The sequence below is a fragment of the Cygnus atratus genome, chromosome 10, assembly GCF_013377495.2.
Source record: "Cygnus atratus isolate AKBS03 ecotype Queensland, Australia chromosome 10, CAtr_DNAZoo_HiC_assembly, whole genome shotgun sequence".
NCBI classification, from domain to species: Eukaryota; Metazoa; Chordata; class Aves; order Anseriformes; family Anatidae; genus Cygnus; species Cygnus atratus.
This window is the reverse complement of record NC_066371.1, coordinates 21698600-21722369: the sequence shown is the minus strand read 5'-3', so window position 1 is coordinate 21722369 and position 23770 is coordinate 21698600. Positions and strand designations below refer to the sequence as shown.

At 34.2% G+C, this 23770-nt stretch overlaps 1 protein-coding gene across 2 annotated transcripts in view; it reads left to right on the top strand.

Moving 5' to 3' along the window:
* ERC2 (ELKS/RAB6-interacting/CAST family member 2) overlaps positions 1–23770 on the top strand; it is a 519869-nt gene that overhangs the window by 395771 nt on the left and 100328 nt on the right. Inside the window, exon 1 of one of the 2 annotated variants that reach the window (XR_007708665.1) lies at positions 1655–1776. The exons of the other annotated variant lie outside the window; for it this stretch is intronic. The gene's annotated coding sequence lies outside the window, so the exon portion shown is untranslated. Of the gene's footprint in view, positions 1–1654; positions 1777–23770 lie in introns of those variants that run through there. 2 annotated transcript variants of the gene reach the window in all.

The window sequence follows — 23770 nt, the reverse complement described above, 5'->3', positions numbered from 1 at the left end:
TGTGTTATTTGGTTCAGCTATTGATATTTTGTTTTTATGATCATGTTTTCATTATAATAGTTATTCAATATCATATCCGTCTATGTGCATTGTGCAGCATCATAGTTCTAGAATTAGAAATAGGGTCTCCAATTTCTCTTGAAGGAATTGGTTGTGCACTGTTCTCAGATATAATAGATGTAACAAGCTTTTTCTCTTTTTATGTGATTAGATCTGTCTGCTGCTAGGGAACAAAACCAGGTTTTCAACCACTTCTTGCCTCTATCCCCTCTTTTTTCACACTGCTGTTTAGAGAGAAATATAAGTTGGAAATCTATTTTGCCCCTGGACCTTAAGTCTGGGGAAGATACGAAAACTTCATAAGCAGTAGGATGATTCTAACTCTCCTCTGCCCATACATATAGTCACGTTACAGGGAGTCACAATGTGTTCCCTAGTTATGTTGGTACATCTGATTTTTATTTGATACAAACAAATTTCCATGAAGTGAGTGCTGCTATATCAGTAACACTGCAATTTTAACCATTTTACTAGTCTTTAAAAAACTTGTAAAAAAAGATAATTTTGCAGTTTTGCACTACAAATTTAAATTTATTCTCTTCAGTTTGGGTTTGAGAGTTGGCAAACTTTCTTAAATTTCACCTGAAAATATTTTGGCAGTCAGTGGGTATCCTGGAGTGCGTGTGTAGTGTTCTTAGCAAGAACATGAGCTTAATTTAATAAACATTCTGTACTAGCTTCAGTTTCCAAGGGGTTGTAATATGTAGCCTGTTGTAGAGTGCATTACAGTAATCTAATCTGTATTTTTGCATCCAATATCTCTCTGGAACAGACAAAAAACATATCTAGATAAATTTGAACTTCTAGAAACCATCCTGCCCGATAGCCTAGACATCATCACGAAGCTTACTGTCCAACTTCCCAGCTCTCTTTACTTCTCACTTCTGAACGCTTACCCTTTTTCCTCAGTAACTTTTTCCCTGGGCCCCTTTTGCCAATGTCATCCTTCAGTTTTCTTCCTTGTATTGAAAATATTGTGGAGGAAGTGCCTGTCTGTATCACAAAAGTGAACATGCTCTTGAAGCGAAGTGATGTTACTGAAGAAAGTTGATAGAAATAGACACAATATTATTTCCTACCAAAGGTGCCTTTCTGTACTGCACTCCTTTTGTCTTTCTTGTCTTTTACTTTCAGAATTGTAACAAATAGAGAATGCTGTCTCAGAAACCACAAGCCTGGTCAAATTGAGACATCTCATTCCCTTTTGGTTTTGTAATCTCAGATTCCTTTCTGCCCCTCCAAATTTGTATACTATTCTGACTTTTAGGCTGATAGACCACAGTCACTCATATTCACTTACTATTAATTTCCCTTGGCATTTTACATTTCTTGTTATCTCTGAAGCATTCCTTAACTTATTGTCATGTATGACAGATCTCCAGCTCTAGAATGGTCTCCACATAAAAAAACAGCATTCTTTTGCTATCACCCAGGTCTTTATTGTTAAGATTCATAACATCTTTTCTATGTGGTTAAAAGGTCCTGAGTTCAAGTTGCTATTTGTGGACTACGTGGTACAAAATGTACTTGATTATTTAAATTAAAAACAGGATCTCGCTATAAAAAAGGGAATTAGAAGAAGTTATGTAGGTAAGCTGGGACATTTATGTTTCTAGGCTATACTTCAGTTAGTTTGACAGCATTCTTAATATGAAGTTATATATTTGAGAGGCCATATGAAGAATTTGATTGTGTCCACACAGTGGAAGACTAAAGGTAAGACATCCAAAGAATTTTCATACTTTAGGACTTCATTGTCAATCCTGATGACTATATGAACTATCAAATCTTCTTACTGCTTAAAGAACTGGAGATTTTGAGAGACATAAAATGCAAGGTGTTTCTCATTTCATGAGTTTCCTGAATTCCAAAGCTGTTGTTGAGTCAAAGTCGTATGCTTCACTTCATGATCACCAAGGCTACAAATTTATTTTAATTTTGTTTTATGATGACAGATGATATTGTCATAAAAAGGATTTAGATTTTGAGAAAGTATCAATATCATAAGCTGTGCTATAAAACTGTAAGATCTGTCTGCTTTCCAGAAAGTTGGCCCTGTTCTTAAAAGCTGTAATTGAGGATGGAATGTCACGTGGTGGTGTATGCATGTAGCCTGTCCTTTTACATCTTTTTAATCCAGTCTGGCTGCACAGAGATTGTGTTCCTATCAAAAACATTTTTGATGGCACTTTTACAAGGCAGTGGTGGTTAGAAGTAGATAATTACAAACTCACAATCATAATTTCCATTATTCTGTTTTTCTGAAATCTCAGCAAAGAGGCCAAAAATATAGTTCGTTTCTGAACTATCCTTTTATCAAAAGGAAAAGTCCTCCTCACTAAGACATTGATGCGGCAGTGTGTATCCATGAAGTTTCCGTTAATAACATTCTCCAGTAAGGAAGTCAACTTGTTTTTAAAGAACTGTCTATCTGATATCTGTCTTAGTATTAGATCCACATAGTTTTAAAAATCTTTTCTCGTTAATTTGAGAAAAGAAATTGAATGCAGTGATGCATGAAACTTAACAGTCTAACTGTTATAAAATGGTAGTGTACTACTTCGTTTTGCAAGTTTTAGAAGACCATGTGCTGTTAGACAGTGTTTATTGATTTGTGAAGTGGTGACTGATTTTGGAAACAGCTCATCAGCTGGAACTGCTAAATATTCTTGAAGTTGCTGAAAGAAGAAATGTGAAAAACGCAGTACAGTTCAGATGAGTTTTTGTTTGAGGTGGATGACTTTGAAATCAGAGCCATAGGACAGTCGAATAATGATTGTTATTTTAGTGTCTGGATCCTGACTGGCAAATCTCTGTATTGATCCATATATAATTTTAGGGGAAAAGAGTACATGCTACTTTGTTTATTTTGGCAGCCCTGGCTATTAGCACAATGCCTTATATTCTGTGGCAATACTGGAATGTTGCCAACCTTAAACTCCTGAATAGGCCCCAGGAATACTGAAACTGGGATTTGTCTTTAAAACAAAAACAAAACAAAACAAAATGCCCACAACTTTAGAAGGTGATCAAACATAACAACAACAAAAGGTTATTTAGGTTATTTTAGCTTATTCAAATGACCATGATTATTTGAAAACTGTGAAATTCTTCACATTTCCTTAGACCATGAATAGAAAGTCCAGTCTCAGCAGAAGTTCAGTGTGTATGGAAAACTGAAATATCATATTAGGAACGTTTCTGCAACATCAAAACTTTGTCTTTCAGTTGTTCGGGAAAGAAACAAAACTAAGGGGAAAACCCTAAAGTACCAGTGTTTTAGTGTATAAAAGAAGTGATATGATATAGCTGTTTAATGCAGTAAATCAGAATTATTGGCTCCTTCCCTGACCCAGATTTTGTTTAATATTCTGTGTTTCTTTATCCTGTATGTTTACACATTGTATTTGGGCAGGTGTGGGCTTGCTCTTGTCTGTTCACTAAATGTACATGAGCTTGTTCTGCTGGTGCCTCAAGCTGCAAGGAAGCACGCAATTGCATTAGCACAGTGCTGAGCCTGCACTAAGCTCATTGGAGTCACATGGATTTATTTAATTTAGGAATCTGGGCAGGGCAAGGTTTGCTTGTCGGTACATTCAGTATAAACAATCCCAGGCATATCCACTCTAAATAACTAGCATCGTGCTGAATTAATTACTGCTTACAGATCTAAGAAGCGCTGTGCAAATTAGTCACGTAAATACTTTCACATTTTTAAGTATTTCCTCTAATTTTTCATCTTTGCTATGCATATTCTCCCTCTGGAACAAAGAACTTGTGATTCACATCACAGAGTGCTGAGACATGTTGAAGTGAATGTAATAAAATCCTATTTATATCCTGGTCACACTTAAAAAGTCAGTTCTATTAAATTGTATGCAGTTATCATAGCTATATTGTTTATTATAAACACGTTCCTAAATGGCAAATGCGTTTCTTCTAATGAGGATGTTGTTTTTGTTTAGAATTTCCCAGAACCAATAAGTCTTATCATATGCTCATTTCGATAGATACAAGTTTTTTGCCTCTGATGTCTAGCAAGCTATTTCTATCTACTTTAACCTAAAAAGAAAACCAAAGTGTTTTTCCATAGAAACTTGCAGCCCAGATTATAAGGATAATGAGAGTGGTTTCAGACATAAATTTCTTTGTAGATTGCATCATACCTGTGATGGAGAAAAAGAAAGAGCCTTGAAATTTGAGTCTGCTCCAAGTCGGAATTTGTCTTTCAGGGCTTCTCTAGTTCTTAGTTTTGGTATATTACCATTTACAGTTACAAACGTTGTGTTCAAACTTTCTTATGTTATTTGTATAAAAGCCAATAGAAATGTGTAATATTTATGAATACTTTTGTTATTTCTACCTCTTAATTGTAATTATATTGTATCCAGATGATTTTTCAAACCTTTTAATCATATTAAATTAATAATTTGACTAAGAGGCCAGCTAAACTGGAGTAGTATTAAAAGTAACAAGTAGAATGTAGGTTTTGCCGTCTATGATACCTCCAGGAGATGGATTTTGTACATTGAAAAGTTATACCTCTCCTTTGCTTACAGAAATGAATTTATTTTATGTTTTGAGGTTTAATGAATGTGATATAATGTATACATACTGCTCAGTGTGTATATTTATATATATATCTATATTTATATGTTAACTTTGCAGTCTTTTCCACATATGGAAGAATTTTTTGAGATCATGTTTAGCTATAGAAACCTCTCCCCCTCACTTCCCCTGAATGTGTGTGTTAGAATATACAACACTTATATAGAGGTTTACATTTATCTTATATTTCTTACTAGAAAAATTAGCTGCCACCATCATAGTCTAAAATAGGTCTTTAGACCAGATGAGAGAGCCAAAAATGCGTTTCTGGGAGACAGTAACTCGATAACAAAAGTTGCATATCTGGCACTGGTTACTTAAGTGAGATAACATGTCACAGGCTCTCACTACAAAGGGGACCATAAATTTTTGCATTGCAAATCTGATTTCATGGACCACTCCATGTAAGAAGCATTGGGTTTCTGCTTCATCTAGTGATAAAGCTTTAAAATGTATGAGTATCTGGTGAAACATCTTATTCATGTTAATGCTAGTCTGGGTGTTGTAAAGAAACCACCTTCTGCCTACCTGCATCACCAGTATCTATGTTTGACTGTAACCTAACTATATACAATTGGAACAAATGGTGAGATGGACTTTATGGTCATTCTCATAACTAGATGACGCACCAGTGACCAGGATGATGCTGTTGTGACCACTTCTGTTATGGTTAGGTTTGAAAATAGACCTGTGACATAAATCCATATTACTGAAGCAATTTTTAATATTTATTCAACTGTTTGAATATACAAATGAAACAAAATACAGAGCTTCGAAAATACTGCCCATTCATTTGAATGAATCCACTGTTAGTCTTTCTCCTTTCCACTTACAGGCTCACTGCTTCAAATCATTCATGCATAAAACTTTTCTGTAGTCAGTTGTTCCATACATGGAGAGTTTGTGAGATTAGTCCTCAGCTGTGTTTGCTCCTGTATGTTTCCAAGAAATTGAGTAGCAGATAAAAGTCTCTCTAAGCTCTAAAAGATTCTGATTTTTGGGTAAGTTCTTGAATTGAAAGAAATATTATTACTTAGCAGGTAGATTTCTGTGTCACAAATGGAAATTAATATTTGGAAATGTAATTGTTTGCTGTAAGTAGGACAGTTTCACAGTCCAGAGCCAGCAGTTACATGTTTAATGACCCATTAATAGCCACAGATAAGAAGAAGAGTAGGGTAAATCTATCATCAGAAAGTTAGTTCAAGAGATGAGCAGGTTATCACTGGATTTATTTAACTCAAGTTAAGACATTAATTCTTAGCATGCCGGCACATGAAAGGGAAATGTGATGAGCCTTGTCAGGAAAGGTCTTCTGTTTGTGGGAAGAGAGCCAGCAAAGCTTAACTCATAAAGTTTTAAATGTTGCCTGTGTTGCAAAAGTTTTTGTATAAAAGGAGATTAGGATTTTTGATTTTTTTTTAATTTATTTAAAAAATTGATTTTATAAATATATTTGAATGCCATAAATGTGAGGGGGTGTGCAGTACTTCAGTTTCATTGACGTATTTTCTATCTGCTTCTTGAGTCAAATTCACTGTCTTCTCCACATCAGATAACCAAATTTTATGCACCAGTGGGCCTCATAGTAATACAGAATTTTGCAGTCTTGGAGTACGTATACATTAGAGTTCTAGTTATGATCAAGATTACATATTTTGAGGAAAACTCTTGATTATTCCTACTTACTGCACTGTGGTTTGTAACCAGAAGCAGTTTTGGAGTGGACACACTGAATTCCTTTTTGAAGAAGTTCATCTGAAAGATGCATTTCAGGAGGTCACCCACCATAGTTCAATGCTAATGGGAATTCAGTCTTGGAGCAAAATTAATCCAGAATACCCCCCAAGATACATATATTGTAGAGATACCACTTTTCAGTACCAGTTGTATTTCTCTGTAGATCTGTTGTTATTGCAACACAACACTAAATATAACTTGTTGCAACCGTTCTGCATTCACTGGTAATAAAGGGTATGCTACGTGCAGAGTAGTTATGAATAGGCATAAAATTTCTGGCATCTGATATATTACAATTTGTTATCTACATGATCTAATCTACGTGATCTAATTATCATGTAGATGATAATTACAGTTATCCTTTGTTTCTAACCTGCTAGGTAATGTAGCCCATTTTATCTGAAGGCCAGTGTGGCAAATTTACTACTGAAACTGATGAACCATAAAGAACTGGAAGCTGAGAAATATACCTGCAAAACTTGTGTTGAGCTACACTTCTGTATTAAAACAAAAGACATCTTTACACAAGCTTTCAACACCTTTGTATAGTGCTTTCAAAGCACTGTTCTCTAAGTTCCTCATCTCGCTATTTTGAGGGCAGTTGAATTTTTGATGTTATGTTTTGTAGCAATTGGATAAGAACAGTAAATCCTATTTAGTGACAGGAGATGTTTCTTTTTAAGATGCTGAGCAAATACGATAAGTAGCACACAGAAAAGACTAGCAAAAGGATGGCACAAAATCGCAAAAGGATGGCACAAAATCACAAAAGGATGGCACAAAATCAATGAATTAATAATCTATAAATAGTCCATTTGCAGTGGTTTTCATAGTATTTGAGAGTCTAAATTAAGTCTAAATTAAAGACTTGCATGTCATTTCTAAAAATACAAGGCAATCAATATCATAAATAGTTTGAATTCATAATAATTTTGCAATAATTATCAATTCAAATGGTATTTCTTGACTTTTCTTCCCTTTTTGAATGTCTTTAATTCAGATTTTGCTTTGCAGTTTCTGACATTGAGCTGCTATTCTTGACCTTATAAACCAATGAAAGATCCAAGTTTAAAAAGCAGTTAATGTACACAAACATTAATCAAAAAATGCTTGATTGTAGTTTATTGTTTGAAATAGCCATAGATTAATGATTCTGTAGGATACACACTGATATGAAAGACTGAGCATTCTGCTGGAAACCTCTGATCCAATATTAATAAATGATAAGGCATAACTGCAGCTTTTATTTTGCTTCACAGTGTGTCAAGACTGCAAAAATAGGTAAGGAATATAATTTGTTTCAGAACATCAGTGAAGAATTTTTTATTCTCCTACATTATCTGTTTCTGCTGAGGTACCAAACCTTAGCTTCTTGATATAATAGATTGTTTATTAAAGCAGTGAATACTACAATCTTACTTCTTATGTGCCTTTTATCCAGAGCCTTTAGGTACTTGTGTATGTCCGTACAGAAAAATCTGTAAAATCTGTAGCACTAAAATGGTTTATACCATTAAATATCCACTCCTGAAAATGTAACAGACAGAAGAATGACAAGGATAGTTGAGTCTTATAACTTCCATCCAATGCACTGGAAGGAAGTAGTGCAGGCTTGAGAACAACCTCTCTGCATAATGGCAGTAGTAAGTGATCAAGGAGTTTGTTTAATATTCCATGAAGATCTTATATTTGTGCATTTTAGCTTCTGTTATATTAAAAAAGTGACAGCATATACCATGAAATTATGGTGCTCTGCTTTGCTCTTTTTTTTTTTCTTTAATGAAAATGAAAGCTGACATTCTCTGATAGCTGTAGGAGTTTTATTTTTTACCTCAACTATAATCAAGCATTGAGTATTTTTAGGTCAGTGCATTACATGGCACCAATATGTGACATAATTAACTAGACAATATGACGTATTAGGTAATAAAGCACACGATTATGAAAGGGTAGACTTTATTGATGGGGATGATAGGTTGGTGACATCTGCTTAGGTTAGTGGAAGTCTTAAAATCTGTCATCTATAAATAATTAGGATGTGAAATTGAAAATGAGGTAAGAGCAAGTTTTCAGGGGTAGGTATAAATCAAGTCAGAATGTTACGCAGATAAAAGTTTTTAAAACCTGACACTATGTTGAGGTTGGTCTTGGGTTGCATTTAGTATTAAGAATTTTAAATCAAGTGAGTGTTTGTTTTTTCTGTTCGGTTGTCCGTCAAAACAGATCACAGTGTTTAATTTTTTTAAATGATTTTATGAATCATTAAAATTGTAAAATTTGTAATAAGCTGTTTGTGTACAGAATAAGATCAGGGTGCAGAAATTCTCACTAAAACAGATGTGTGAAAAAAAAGGACGGAAGAGTATTTTTGTTAATTGTATATATTAAAGATGAAGTGGGTCATGATCATAATCTGGACCTGACCACTCAATAATTTAATCATTAAATCTGTAATTTGGGGGGAATTATTTTGAATACTGCTAATCATATCTTTTATAAATTATCTCAGTCTTGATATAAAAGCTTCATGATCCAGAACTGATGTGCTATTGAAAAATATGTACCACATTTCCAGTCTGTCCTATAGGTCTCTTTTTTTTTTTTTTTTTTTTTTTTCTGCTAGAGAAAAGAACTTTCTGCTTTTCTGTATCAGATCAGGGGTTCTGAAAGAAATAAATTTGGGATGAGAATAGGTATCTGCAGGTCCCCTTCCTTCTCCAGCGACACTCATTCTATATAGAGCTAATTTTACTGACACAGTATCTTGGGGAAAATAATCAAATGCTTTACAGAAATCTCAACATATTATTTCAAAGCACGTACCTTATCAAAAATACTCTTCGCGTAATTAAAGAAGGTAGAAAGTTATTTTGACAGGACCAGTACTCAATAAAACAACATTGATGAACATTAACTGCATTCTAGTTTTTAATTTATTCCTTATTGTATGTGAGGATCAATGTCAAACTATATAGTCTGTAATTTCATGTAATACTCTAAAAGTATTTGACAAGGCTTGAATTGTCAACTCTTCTAAAACTCTGGCAAAAAGAGAGATCACACAGATAACTGAAGTGAAAATGAATATTTGGCTATTTGAAGAATTGTAATACAGTAAACAGCAAAAGGGATGAACATAGAAGGGCTCATTTGGAAACATACTGAGTTGCCCATTTTTGTTGATTCCTGCTATTTTTAAAGGTATCACCAAAGATTAACCTAATGCATTTTGTTAGTGAAATAGGATCAAACTGCTCAGTGGAAAAGAAATCCTTCAGTCTTTGTTCAACCTTTACTCTGGCAAAACCCCTGTGAACTTCAAAGTCAATTCAATTAACATTAGTAGGTTCAAATAACAGTAAGTCCTGCAGAATTCAGGAGGAAGGACTCATATTTTCAGTGAGGCGAATCCAGCTCATTGGAAGTTTATCACAATCTGTCCCTTTTTTTCAAAAGTAAGTTAGAATATTCAGGGCTTGCTGTGTCTTTGCTTTGTGTTGTAGCGTGCAGACCATATAACTAAGATGTGTTCAAAGTTAACTGTAAAAAATTTACCCACATTTCTTCCATGTTAAATGATAGCTAAGTTTATAGTGGACTGTCACATTTCTTTACTTAATTCAGCAATATGCAAGACATCTATCTTAACATCTGGTTTTTAATAACAGTTGACATCTGGGAGCTCTTTTTTATTCCAAGAATGGACTAGGAACAGTAGTGATACTGGCAGTGTATATTTTCAAGCTGAAATTCCTGTCTGTTTCAATCATAATTAATTACTACTCATTTTATTTAGTTTTTAGATTTAATTAAGTGCCAGCAATATGTTACACCAGCTAGCTCTCAAAGTTTTGAAACTACAGAATGTAACTTTTTGTTTCTAAAATATTAACGAGTGATTTCTGAGGATATCTAAAATGATAAGTTTTATTTGATTTTGAGCTGCTGAGTTAAATGAAAAACACGCTGTGCACCTCTGTTCTAGAAGCTTGATATCGCATCAGAATTTGGCACACTAGAATTACATAGTTATATGCATTGACATCTGTGTGTACATAGATAAAGCATCATTATAAAAAACGTAATCTTCAGTAAACATACCCAACGAAGGACATTTCATTCTCTTGATTTAGTTCATGTTTTTCATTTTGTTCTTTTTAACTTCAGGTTTACAATGAATTTAAAAAATGCCCTTATCCCTTGAGCATATCTACAGTAATATAATCCCTTTTAAAAAACAATTTCATAAAATTGTTATGATTTTTGTATTGCCATTAATGTTATTTAACATAAAAATTGCAAACAAATAAGTGATTTTAATGATTCAAAAATGGAATAAAGGACAGAATCTGACAATGTGTAGTGTTTAAGGTTCACTTAAAAGATAGATTTAATTGATAGCATATTAGAAAAGTTTACTTCACTAACAACAGATTTTTCTGATTCTTCAGCAGTATCTTTGTCATTTAACCTAACAAAATGTAAGACAATTTGATTATAGTAATTACTTCTTTGTTTACTTATAAGGTTTAATCTATTTCTGCTGCCAGTGTTGGTTTGAATTGCATGCAATTAAAAAAAATAATCTTTTAATATTTAATCTTATAATCTACTTCCTACACACTGTTTTAACTGGGTGGGAAAAATATTTACGTCATCGTTGGTTTTCGGTTGCTATAGATGCAGATTTTTGTGTATGTAACACAAACTTGTTCATTTGCTTTCGCTGGCTTACATTAAAAAAAAATCATGTTGTTAACAGGCAAGAACGGTGTATTTTATATTCACCAAAGTAACTAACCTTTTCTTTTTTCATTCCAATGCTAACATCTTCTCTGTGCATCTCCTAATGTCTGGCACACAGGATGATGAGGAGGGTATATGGGCATAGCCGTTCCTATAAACCAAAGTTCCAGTTTTATTTTGAGGGGTGAGAAACTCTCTTTTCTATCTTTTGAATTGCAGTCTAATTTGTATTATTTTAAACTGCATGGAGCTGTATGTTTCTTAACAGGTGTGTTTGTGAACCATGTGAAAATGTTTTTTTACCTATGCAATGAACAATGAGAAACTGTGTGTGACTGTTCAATGGTCTAAAGCTTGATTTTTTTCATACCCTACTGTGGCTAAAGATGTAGGTAGGTCTGAAAGTTTAAAAGAAGTGTATTTGTTTCTGTTTGTAACTGTCTAAACAATTCCTTGTGATCAGTAGGTAAGATTTGCTTTAAACTAGCATTAATCTTGTCTATCATCTCAAAAATCCTGTAGAAAGAAAACTGTAATATCTTTGCAGAATTAATATGAAAGGTTGATACTTAAGAGGATTTGACACAGATTATGGATACAGTTTTACTGGAATGTAGTTTATAGTATGCATGGAAAAAATATTAAGCTAAAATATTTTTTGAAATTTGAAGATAGGAGATAATGCTTAATAAGGAAAGTATAACCTTTCTGTGGATGGCTAGCATCCATGGATTAATTTGGCTGTGATATTTAAGAGTACTAAAGTGCAACTTATTTTGTTTAAGTCTCTTTCAATTATGAGTAAATACTCTATTGTGCATTTGTGTCAGTTACTGATCAGTGTTTATCCACTTTTTTTGGTGCTTGCTTTTGATGCTGTAGGTAATCTCAGATAGCTCATGATTACTCTGGTCTCTTAACATTGTTAACGACAGTGTAAAAGCATCAGGCCTGGTGCTTCACTCACAGAAAATGTTGCTCATGTCACTATCTTTTACTGGCACAATTCTATTTGCTATAGTGGGACCGTTCAGAGGAGAAAAATCTATTCACATAAGTGAATATTAATAGCACTGATGTGTTATTAAAGCTGTCATACTTTACTCTTTATATCGCTTTGGCCTCTGACACCCCAAGCTGAAGACTGCGTAATGTGTTTTGTTTCCAGTGATGTTATAAGCCATGTTTCAGGCCAGCCATTCTATATGACAGGAATAAAATCTCCAAAATCATTTTTTGTTCTTATTGCTAAAATTTTTCTTTTAAAGAAAACTTTTATATTCTTGCCGTTTAGAGTAGTTGCAAGATGATGCAAAATTATTGATATCCATGACAAATAATTTGCATTTTGTTTAAAAAAATTAAGCTGTTGAAGATTTCTGTCACAGGGAAGTTTAAGATCCCACAACTGTGAAATAAAATTATGATAATCGTGATACCATTAATGTTTAAAAGAAAGCAAGCTTGGTTTATCGGAGTATTGTTATAAACCTTTATATGTGTATATATATATATATATACATATGTACTTTCTGATTTGGCTTTAAATGTCATACTCATATAGGCTGTATGTATAGATAACCTCTGAGTCTGGACACTCGTGTTGTGTGTGGAAACAGTACAGAAGGATGTGACTCGTTCTATCTTTTTTTAGTTACTTTCTTCTTTTCTGAAAATAAGCAGCCTTAAAAAGAATCCGGAAATATTCTTTTTCACATAAAAATGTAAAAAAGGTTTGTGGGTTTTCTTAGTGTTGTGTTTTAAGTAATTAGCAAGTTCTGCTAACTGCAGCTGCATGATATTTTAATGGCAGTTTATGGTGTTATTTAAAAGTAATGTAATTTTCAGTTGTTTGTCAGCATCATTCTTCTGTTTGGGTGTGGAGAGCAAATTTTTGTTTATTTGCCAGGCCTATATATATTTCTAATTTAAAAACAGATGTTCCTTTCTGACTCGTTTGTTCAAATGCCAGCATAATTTATCTGGTATCATTATATACCAGACCCTCAACAAATACCTTGTTTGCACGTTTCTTTTCAAGTGGGGGAGCACTGCAGAGGTCGTGTAATCAGTAGCTGGTAGAAGGCAGAGCCTGTCCTCTGGACTGCGCTCATGGGTAGACCTGTCCTTGGAGGTAGAACAGCCATCACTCAGTGTGGGAATGGCTATCACAAGGCGAAAATTCACAGCATAGGCCTCCTTCCCCATTTGGAAAAAAATAATTTATAAGCCTTTCTGAAAATAGATATACTGAATTTCCTCATGTTCTCTGTTAAAATCTGTTGAGTGCACCTTTGTTAGAATTCAGCAAAGCTGAAACAAATGGATAAACGTTTCTATTTTGCACAAACCTTATAGCTAACAGCTTGATTTGGCTTTGTGAGCATAGGAGTTTGCATCTAGCTCAGCAGTGGGGGTTACTCAGGTATAACTGAGTTTCTTGGCTCTTGTATTCAGCCAGAGGAAAACTGGATTTAGCTCTCAGGAGTATTCTTTAGGAATCCAAGTTATGACACAAACTGCTTTCCAGGTCTTTATTCCTGCTTTCTGATGCTTGAGCAGAGCAGGAGTTAAAAATGACTTGATTGTACAATAGCTCTATGATACTTTCTGCCACAGAAAGTATCTGCCACAGACTAGAGCTTTGATCTGGTAAAGGAATTATAGCTCTGGATAATTAGATTATTTTATTTTTCCACTTGCAACTGACATTGACAGTCAAAAGGCTGGTAAAGTTGAATCTTGCAGATTCAATGGTCTTTGTAAAATACACATTTTTTATCATTTGTTTGCTTTCTACAAAGTCTGTTGTCACAACTTGCTATGCAATATTCTTTTTAGGATACATTTTACAGTGCTATCGTTATAGACTGAAAGGAATAGTGCCTGACATTTAGTTTTGGAACATGAGGGATATATTTTATGTGGGAGAGGAAAACATAATTTTAGCAATGATTTAATTTTAAAAATATTTGAGTCAAAAGAATGTGGATTTCTAGAAATAACTCCTTCACCTTCTTTATAGTTCATATTTTTGCTATAATTTTAGTCACACATTTCAAATTATATATACTATGGATGCAGCAGTTCCATTATGACACACAGTGTGTCAAGATGTTTGTTTATGAACAAAAGTATATTCATGTTCTATTGGAGTCTCAAAACCACATTTATTTTGTTTAAAAAAAGTGTACAAAGTGTAAAATGATTTTTAAACTATCAAGAGGCAAAAAAATCTTAATTTTAGCTACAGAAGTGTAAAATAAACATTATGGTTTTGAAATGGTTTCCCTCTGAGATTCTTCATCTACTGAGTGAAAAGTCAGAGTATTTTTCTTATTAGAAGCTACAATATATGAAAGTTGACAGCAAAATGAATGTTTCAGTTGGTTATGATCATGACCTTGCATTGTAAAAATTTAAAAAGATAGTACTATCCTGGAATTCTTGTAGTAGTAATGAGTACAGTCATTTCTCATTTGACAGTAGTTTGATGAAAATCTCAAAAATCATCATAATAATTAATTGATCACTCACTCTGAATTCATACTGGTATATCTGATAACAAAATTTTGATCATCCAAGAATATTTTATTAGCTGAAAAAAAAAAGCGCACTAGAACATGACAGTGGAAATATATACAAATATTTGTGATGTGATATATTAAAAAAAAAGAGAGAGAAGTACAGACATGAACTTAATGTGTTTTGGAAGTGATTCTAAATCACATCTTTACCTAGTATAAATCTTTTTATTTATATTCAAATGAACTACGCTGATGGCTGTATCAGACACTGTCATATTTTGATACTTAAGTGAGTACTCAGCTCACTTCTTGGGCCAAAAGAGCCCTGGAACAAAGCCAGTACCCTCCCCGTTCTCTGCCTCTAAGTGGTGCCAGGTAATTAATTCTATGCATTTTATATTGTGAAAATATATTCACAAGGCTTAAGATGTTATAATAGCAATAGAGAGAGATTTACTTGCAATGAGTATTCTACAACTCAGCTGTGAATTTCTCCGTCTCTTTTTTTGAATATGAGAAGTTGTGCTTTCATATGTGCTTTTATTTTTAGTTAGCTCTGAAGTAGCCCAGCAGTTGGACCTGATGATCTTTGAGGGTCCCTTTCAACTGAACTGTTCTGTAGTCTACGCTAGTCCTGTCTAGTCTAGTTTCCTTTTTTGTGGGGGGAAAAAAAAAATTGTATCCTTCCTTGTTAGAGACTTCCTTTGGGCAAGCTTTGCTCTGCTTGTTAAAAGAGTGCATAGAGCCTCTGCAGCCTTTGGATATTATTCTCCATCTGCTCTCGCAGTAACCTCTAAAAACTTTTAATATTTAACAAATTCATTTTCAACACAACATTGTGAAATAAAGTTTTGTTATTTAAGGTGGGCAAGCAAGAGAATGATTTGCTATTGAATTGTCAGGAATTTTTATGGGATTCTCAGGAAATGAACTCTAACCATTTCAGACCAGGCTTAGCAAGTCCATTCTCCTTTCAGATGGTTTTCCTGTGCCCTAGCTCTTGAAGGCCAGTTTTACTCCTGCTGCAGATGATCCTCCTTTGGCCAACACACTGTGTTTTCATCTCTGAGCATCTTTGCTCAGTGAGGGAAATAACATTGTATTGGCTCAGTGTACTGATTGACTTTTCTTACTTGACTCTTGACTTTTCTTTGGGCAAATCTCGTAAGCCAGAGATCTGGTAGCACACGTAGCTGCACTGGTTGGGGCTTGTTAGAAACAGGATCCCTTCCCTCACCCTTACAAAGGAAACAAAGGAAAATCAGAAGGCAATGATAACTTTTAAAAAATAAGCTTATATAGTAGTCTGTCATGGGCAACTGAATCCATGTGACTTTCAGAAAATGAGGTTCATGGCACAGCTGAGGTGAGCAGGTAGAAGGAAAGTACTTGTTTTTTTTCATTCTTCTTCCTACCACTGAAGTGCAGCAGACATGGCAAAACAATTAGGACTTTGCCACAAATTGTCCGTGTGTGTCTGTAATACAAATCCACATGAAAACTGTTTTTACACTATTTTGTTTGTACTGTACTGTAGACTTTATTGTCAGATATGAAGTGAATTAGATGCTTTAAAAAATGTTTAGGAGTGTTCAGACAAGTTGATTGTCTGTTATATCCTTAAAACAGGGATACCTTCACACCTGAAGCAAAAAGGGTTGGAAGCTTGCATCTGATGGCAAATGAAGGCTAATGTTAATTTGGATTTATGAGCTGAAAAAAATAGTCTGTAATTTTAGAACTTTGCCAAGTAGTCATGACGGAGTCACTCTTAGGCAGCAGTGGCATTCAGTAAAAAAGTAAAAACCTTTAAAGCAGAAACTCTGTACAGAATGGGTGGACGAGTAAAGCTTCTTAATTATTTCTCAGGCAAACATTTACTGTTCATTTCTAGCTATTGAATGCGTTTTGTATGTGTTTACAGGGAAAATAAGGAGAAAGCTGTTCTAAAACAAATGTGGTGCCTAGCTTTGTCTTTCTTGAGATGTGGTGAAACAGCTTTCTCTCACAATGTCCTTGCTAATAGCAGTATGAAGCATAACAGCATTTGGTCATGTTGACATGTTTAAAGACATTAACTTTCAGCTATTGTTCTGCTTTATATTTTCATCTTTTTCAGTAAAGGTTTTTTTTTTCTTTTTAACGTTTGGATATTCTGTTTAGCCTGTTTTGGAAAATAGCTTTGGAATGAGTCTCAGTAGCATGCAAAGCAATGGAAAAATAGGGAACATGACTGTTTGCAGTGTTCATTTCAGTTCTCTCATTGAAAATACTAGCTGTATGCTTAATTACCTGAATGGGTGTTGCTACATTGACTGGAGCCCAAGGGCATTTTGGATTTGTGATTTTTTAAACATGATTCTTGTGTTACTGCAGCTTGGTTTTTACTAAACAAAAGGAAGAACCTCCTAGGAATGTTTGTTTTGCAAACTATGGACAGATTTGTGACTAGTCGTCTTCTTTCTCGTTAAAATATTTTTATTCATAATGTAAGATGTTTAAAGTTTTCGCTTTAATTCGGAAATTGTATATTCATTTAAAAGTCACTATTCTTTTTTTTTTCTTAATACTACTGCAAGTACTTTCAGGTACTAATTACCCACAGTTGAAGACAGAGGGTTTTCAGTAAAAGTACATAGCAATTTATTTAGCTGTACCTGTTTCGTTAGTTTTTATTGATTATATAGTGGAAATATGTGAGGTGCTTGACCAATGTGAAACTTCTGTGCTTCCTACTCAATGGAAGATCAGTGAAGATGATCGATACTGTTCTTTTGAAAAACAACAACAAAAACTTTGTTACAACTCTGCTTTGGCCAAATACATTACAAAGTTAAGGTCAGCACCTGAGACACTGGGTCCACTAAATTCAATGAGAGTCTTGTTATTTATTTCAGTACTGTTAAGTTTTCATTCAGACTGTTAGAGCAGTTTCTTGTGATTTATTCATGGTCTTAGTAGAAAAACATCTGTGCATATATATATATGCATTCTCAAAGAGATTTGCACAAACTAGCTGTCTTTTACTTTGCTCTGACAGGTATTTATCTTATCTTATCCTTGGTATTTATGAGACACCAAATCACCCCCATGCCTAGCTATAGAACTTTATTATATAAATTCAATAGTTTTTTTGTCTGTCACTTGTGTGTTAGCTGTGTGATTCAGGCTATTCTGTCTGAACTTTGGCCTCAGCTTCTTCACTGCAGGTGCAGAAGGTGTGCAAACAGTCTGAAAATGTAGCTGATGGACCCAACGTCAAAGCTTTTGATGTAGTCGGCCTAAAGGCAACAACCACAGGACCTGCAATCATCAGTCTTGCTCTTTTATGCTCTTCTATAATAAAAACAAATAACATACTTGAGCAATTTTTAACACTGCAGAAAGTGAGAGAAGGCAGTATGTATTTTTACAGCTAAACTTTATTTCAGAAATAGTTGCTGTAAACAGGAGTTGATAACCACTGACTTCATCCTGAAACATAATCAAATAATCTAGACATAGTTTGATATCTAAAGATAAGCCAACATGTAACAAAATAATGAAAATTAACTTTGCAGAGAAATTATGAATTGCATTTCACTGGATTGCACTTCTACAAATACTCATGTGAACATGTGAAATTCCTGTTACTTGTCTTGAAGTTTGTGAGCTTTGAACAGCTTTTTGTAAATATTAGAATAAGTGAATGTGGGACTGTCTGCACAGCATTCCTGTTGGAAGATGTTTCTGTTTGGAAGCAGAAATGTCAATTAAAGACCTCATGAAAAATCATATGACTTAAACTTTTATCAGTAAACTTTTATAATTGAATACTAAAGTAGAAGGAAAACAAACGAACAAACAACAAAAGCAAGAACTTGTCACATTTTAATAATCATCATATTTATATAAGTTACACTGGAAAGTTTATGAAAAATACAAGAGGAAATGTGTCAATATAGTACAAAAATAATGTATAACAAGTTAGTATTTATTTTTAATAAAAAAATCATATAGCTAGTTAGTTAGTTACAATACTTATAGTACTGACCTACTTAACATCAATGAAATACCAGTTGTCATTGTACACGTCTCTTGATTTTCTCAAGTTAAAGCTTTGATAGGTGATGACAGCTATCATAGTTATCCAGTCTTACCAGCCACAGGGCCTGGAGCCAGTTTTGAGACACTTCCCTGTCTCTTATGCTTCACATTATTCTGGCTGTGGTTTCTAATGCAGATTTTCAGATCACACACATGCAATAAAAGAAACATCCCTACAACTTCATCTGGGTGTGGTGGCTAGAGCTCAGACTGAGCTGACTCAGGTACAGAAGCAATGAAACAGGCAATAAAAAACACCCAAAACATTTGGCTGTTTCAGGAGGTGCATGCTGCCTCCATAGCCGTCCCGTTTTTCTGCCAAATAAAAAGTATTGAGCTGTATTGGATTGTTCAGAGGCTTGAATTTAAACAAATCAGTGGCTGGAGCCCCTAAATTGTTCTTTAACAGTGTAATACAGAAGTCTAGGGAAAGTATTTATTTGTGTAATTTAAGTAAGTTCAGTATCAAGCGTCTTGAGAACATCACTTAGATAACGCTGAGCTATTTGTATACTTGAGCTGTAGTAGCAAATGTTTATGTAATGGATTAGAAATAATTAAGGAATGCCTGCCTGTTAATAATCCTTATTCTGCTACATTGTCCCACACTAATTATGTATCCATATGCATTTGTCGTTGTTTAAACTCAGATCTTTTTGACTAAAATGAGCAAGCTACTCACTTGAACAGCTTTACTGGAAGATTTGAAGGAGTAGCAAACTTGGAAGGGAAAGGGCTAGGCATCTCAAATCTCTTTCATCAGCATACCCAGATATAGCTGAGGATATCTGTCCACAGCCTCAGGCCACGGGCAGAATTTGGGCAGAGCACTCCACAAACAGCTATGCCAGCTGATGATGTTATTACCACCCACTTTTGTGTGTTTGTTACATTTTTTTTCTGCTATAGATTGTTACCCTCCCAGATCCATCAACAGAAGAAATCACTCCCATCAATCCCATATCAACTTCAAGCAAACTGAGCCAGGTTAGCTTAAGTAGTGATGAATGGGTGTGAGCAAGCCTGTTTATCACTACGTGGTGTGGACTAGAGGGTACTTTGACGTGGTTCTTTCGGTTGGAAAGTGTGTGGTAACATCCAGTTGATGGTTAGTGAAGAACAGCTAGTGGCAGTAACATCTTCAAGTGGAAAAGCTCAATCTAGAAGAAAATGGTGTCCATAAGGTAAAATAAAAAACTCTTACTGAAATTACTTTATCTTTAAAGGCTCCTGCACCAATTTATATAATCAGGTTATTAAAACAATTTAAATGAAACCAGTGCAGTCTTCTCACTAAACTAATCAGAATCAGAACCTCTTTGTTAGTATAGCAGGTGTTTTTACCAGATGCAAGCATGAAGGTCAGTAATATATGATATTTTCCATTTTATATAAGAACTATAAGTTCTGGAAAACCAGTTCTATGAGTTCTCCAGTTCTTCAAAAAAAAAAAAAAAAAGTTTGGATAGATCCTGCAATAAGATAAGGATGGACTGATATATTAAAAACATGATTGGTTTTGCCACACATCATTCTAGGACCTTGAAATGTGTTAGGCGATAAATTTCAAACACAGAAATCTCTTTAGAACAAAACTTAAATTCTATCTATAAGTGTTTATGAATTACTACTGATCCCTAATGCAACTGTTGCCTAAATCTTTATTTGTTGGAGCCATCAAAGAAGCACACATTCTTGGTGTTGTGTTTTACATCTGTTGACCTGTCTCCTGCACGTGAGCTTTTCATGAGTGTTCATTTTAGTTCTAAGAATGTGGATAGGGTCAAATGTAAACACTGAGGCAAAGTTTTTAATGATTTAGGAATTATATAACCTAGAATGATTTTAATTATGGCAAAGGCTTTAGGTCTGACTTACGTTGGTTCTGTACCCCGTAGGAATTTATACCTAAGTAATAACAGATCCCAGTGTTCTGACTGAATTGTATTCAAGCCTTTTAGGTGGAAAGTGTTCTGAGATCACTTTTGTGTATGTGTGTAAGTGATTATTCTCTCCTAACTGGATTGATTGTGGAGCAAACTAAATGTAAAGGTACAAAGCTTTACTTCTTTTGTAAGGCTTTTTTTATAATAGCTCCTTATCCAGTGTTGCACTTCGCTTCAATATCATGCTACTAAAAGATGTTTTTTCCTGACTCTAAATTTTCTTTTCTGCCTAACTTTATGCTGACTTAATTTTTATGATTTAAATCCATGGTTAGATTTAATGAAAATCCACACTATTTAACTTACCCTTACTCTTACCTTTCTGAGGCTTACAAAATTGTTGAGAAATTCGCATAGATCCTGCAGCACTCCTTTGTGAAATATTTACCTGTGGTAGGTCAGCCTTTTAAAAAACATAAAAAAAACTGCTTCAAATCTCTTTGCTGTTTTCTTCCAGATTCCTTTATTGAAGCACATTCAGCTTTTTTTCCATCTTTTACACGATGTTTTTTATTAATCTTCTAGATCTTTTTCCTGAATTGTAAATTTGCTTAATTTCTAAAGTCAGTGGCAGAAACTTTAATAAGAAATCATCCTATCATCAACTGCTGTGCAATAGAAATGGGCTGTTTTACAGTTTGAATGTTACAAATCAATTTACTTTGAGACTTGTAATGTATTTCTTGTGCATAATTAACAGATGGAAAAATATTTAGAACTCGAGTTGACATTCGTTTTAAGAAAAATGATAAAAGCTCAAAAAACCCTGCTAGCAGGAATAGTTTTAGAATTGAACCTGTCAACCAAAAACAAGCCAGCAACTGATTGTAAGAGAGAGGAGGGCTCATTCTCAGAGGGCTGATTCTGTTTTGTTTTTTTTGGTTACATGCCTTTTAACTTTTTCTTAAGTTCTCTATTTTTTTAATTAGAAGATGTAAAGACTACTACAGCCCTTGCAGTGTCTCAGAGCACCTTGTCTTCAGGTTTTATAGAAGCAAATGTAAACTAATAAAATTGTATGTGAATCTTCTGCAGATACAGTCTTCCTGTATATACAGAGATACAGAGGAAAGCTTGGAAAAGATTTATCTAGAAATTGTCCTTCAGTATAAGACTTAGGAAAAAAATCTCTTTTCTTTCCTTCTTGAAAGCAGAATTTATTTAAGACAAGCTGAGTGAGAACCCTGCCTTAGAGGAAAAAAATACAGAGAAAAAACACGAGCTCTCTAGGCATAGTTAACTGCTGTTAGCACCAAGACAAAATGAATAGTCAGCTTTACTTTTACCAGTGTACTGTTTTCTCTTGAGGATTGATAGGTTTAAATGTACCGATTCTCTTCTTGACTCTGTCTGTCAAACTTTGATCTGATCTTGAAGTGTTCAAAAGCTGCATGTGTTGCATGATTTCAGCAAACTTGATCTTACAGGTTTAGCTTAAATATTGTTTCCATTTTGAAGTCTGTCATATGGGTGTACCACAAAGAGTGTTTGGTTTTAGCCCTAGTGCCTTGGGTGGTGGTATGCAGCAAGTAACAGAATACTGGGAATAAAGAAAAATCCTGAAATGAATCCCTCCAGCTATGGACCAGTTGAGAGCTAGAGAGACAGGATGTAAAGTAAAACCAGTATGTCTCCCTTTGATCAAAGGATAGATTCCCCACCACCACCCAGCAGGTGATTAACACGTAAGTACATTCTCTCCTAAATGGGCAGATTGGACAAAACTAAGTATCTGCTCAGCACGCTCAAAGCAAACTTTATTTAATAAACTAGTGTTAGAATTATTTCAAATGCTGTGTGTTCAGATTTATGAAGTTACATGATCTGATGCAGTTCGCTACTAAATTGTCCTAGAATATGAAATTCTCAAAAGTATTGCTAAGCACCTGATGGAAAAGGATTTTTATTTTCAGAAAACAAGCTGGTTCCACAATTAAATTGGTACATATTTTTCAGTTGTGTATGCTTTCTGTATTTGGAGAAATTCATTAATATTCATCTGTACTATAAATTCTGTGGATGGTAGAACAATGGTGTAGGGTAAGGTCATGCATGGTTTTCTACATAAAAGGAGTTCAGAAACAGACTCAAACAGCTGGAAGATCTGTAAGCCATAGACTGTTTCTACTTCAGAAGTAATGAGGTGGGCATTTTTTCTAATAATGCATTTAGAAATCTTAGTTTTCTTATGGCTTCATCTTGTATTATTGTATTTATTGTGCGAAATACATTTTTGCTGAAGAGAAAGCATGTCAAACCACCACTGTCCCAAAGAACTTAGTGTGTGGTACTAACATCAGTAAACTCTGCCCACTGACTTCTTTAAGGACAAAATTTCACAAAAGAACTTTAAAAATGGAGAGGATGGCAGCTATACGGTTCTCATTTTCATGAATATCAATTGCTTTGCAATACGAATCAGAATATAATGACCTAAATCTAAAGCATCTCTTATTATTAAGCTATTAGTACGATCTTATCAGTGAGTGTCTTTTAAATGAGTAGCCTCACTTAGGACTTCCAATAGTACATAATCTTAAGAAAACATTTACTCAAAATTAATTTTAACAAAAACATTTCTGTGTGAAAGATAATCGAGCTATTTCTGTCTCATCAATCAGGATCAGCCACATATTGTCATTCAGAACAGTCTATTTCAGAAAATAGAGATCTGTAAGTAAAGCAATTGCTGAGAAAGCTATTTTATTTTGTGAGGATTATTTTGTGTATGTATACATATGACACATGCAGTTTCCTAGGAGCTTCATAAAAATAAATAAAGTATTTGTTGCCCATGAACTGCACATTGTTTTTAATATCATGGTTGAAGTTTTGAAACATGCAAAAATACATTGATTCTAAAGCAACATGAAATATATATTTAAAAAAAAAATTATAACCAAAAGAGATGTCAGTGAACATTGCAGAAATCAAATGCTCATTTGGCATCGAGAAAATAAAAACTTGGTATCTTTAAAAACTGTAGTGGATATTGTCCTTGGAGTTGTCTTTTATGATACTGCACTGTGGTTGCTATAAATCATGTACTTTGTTGCT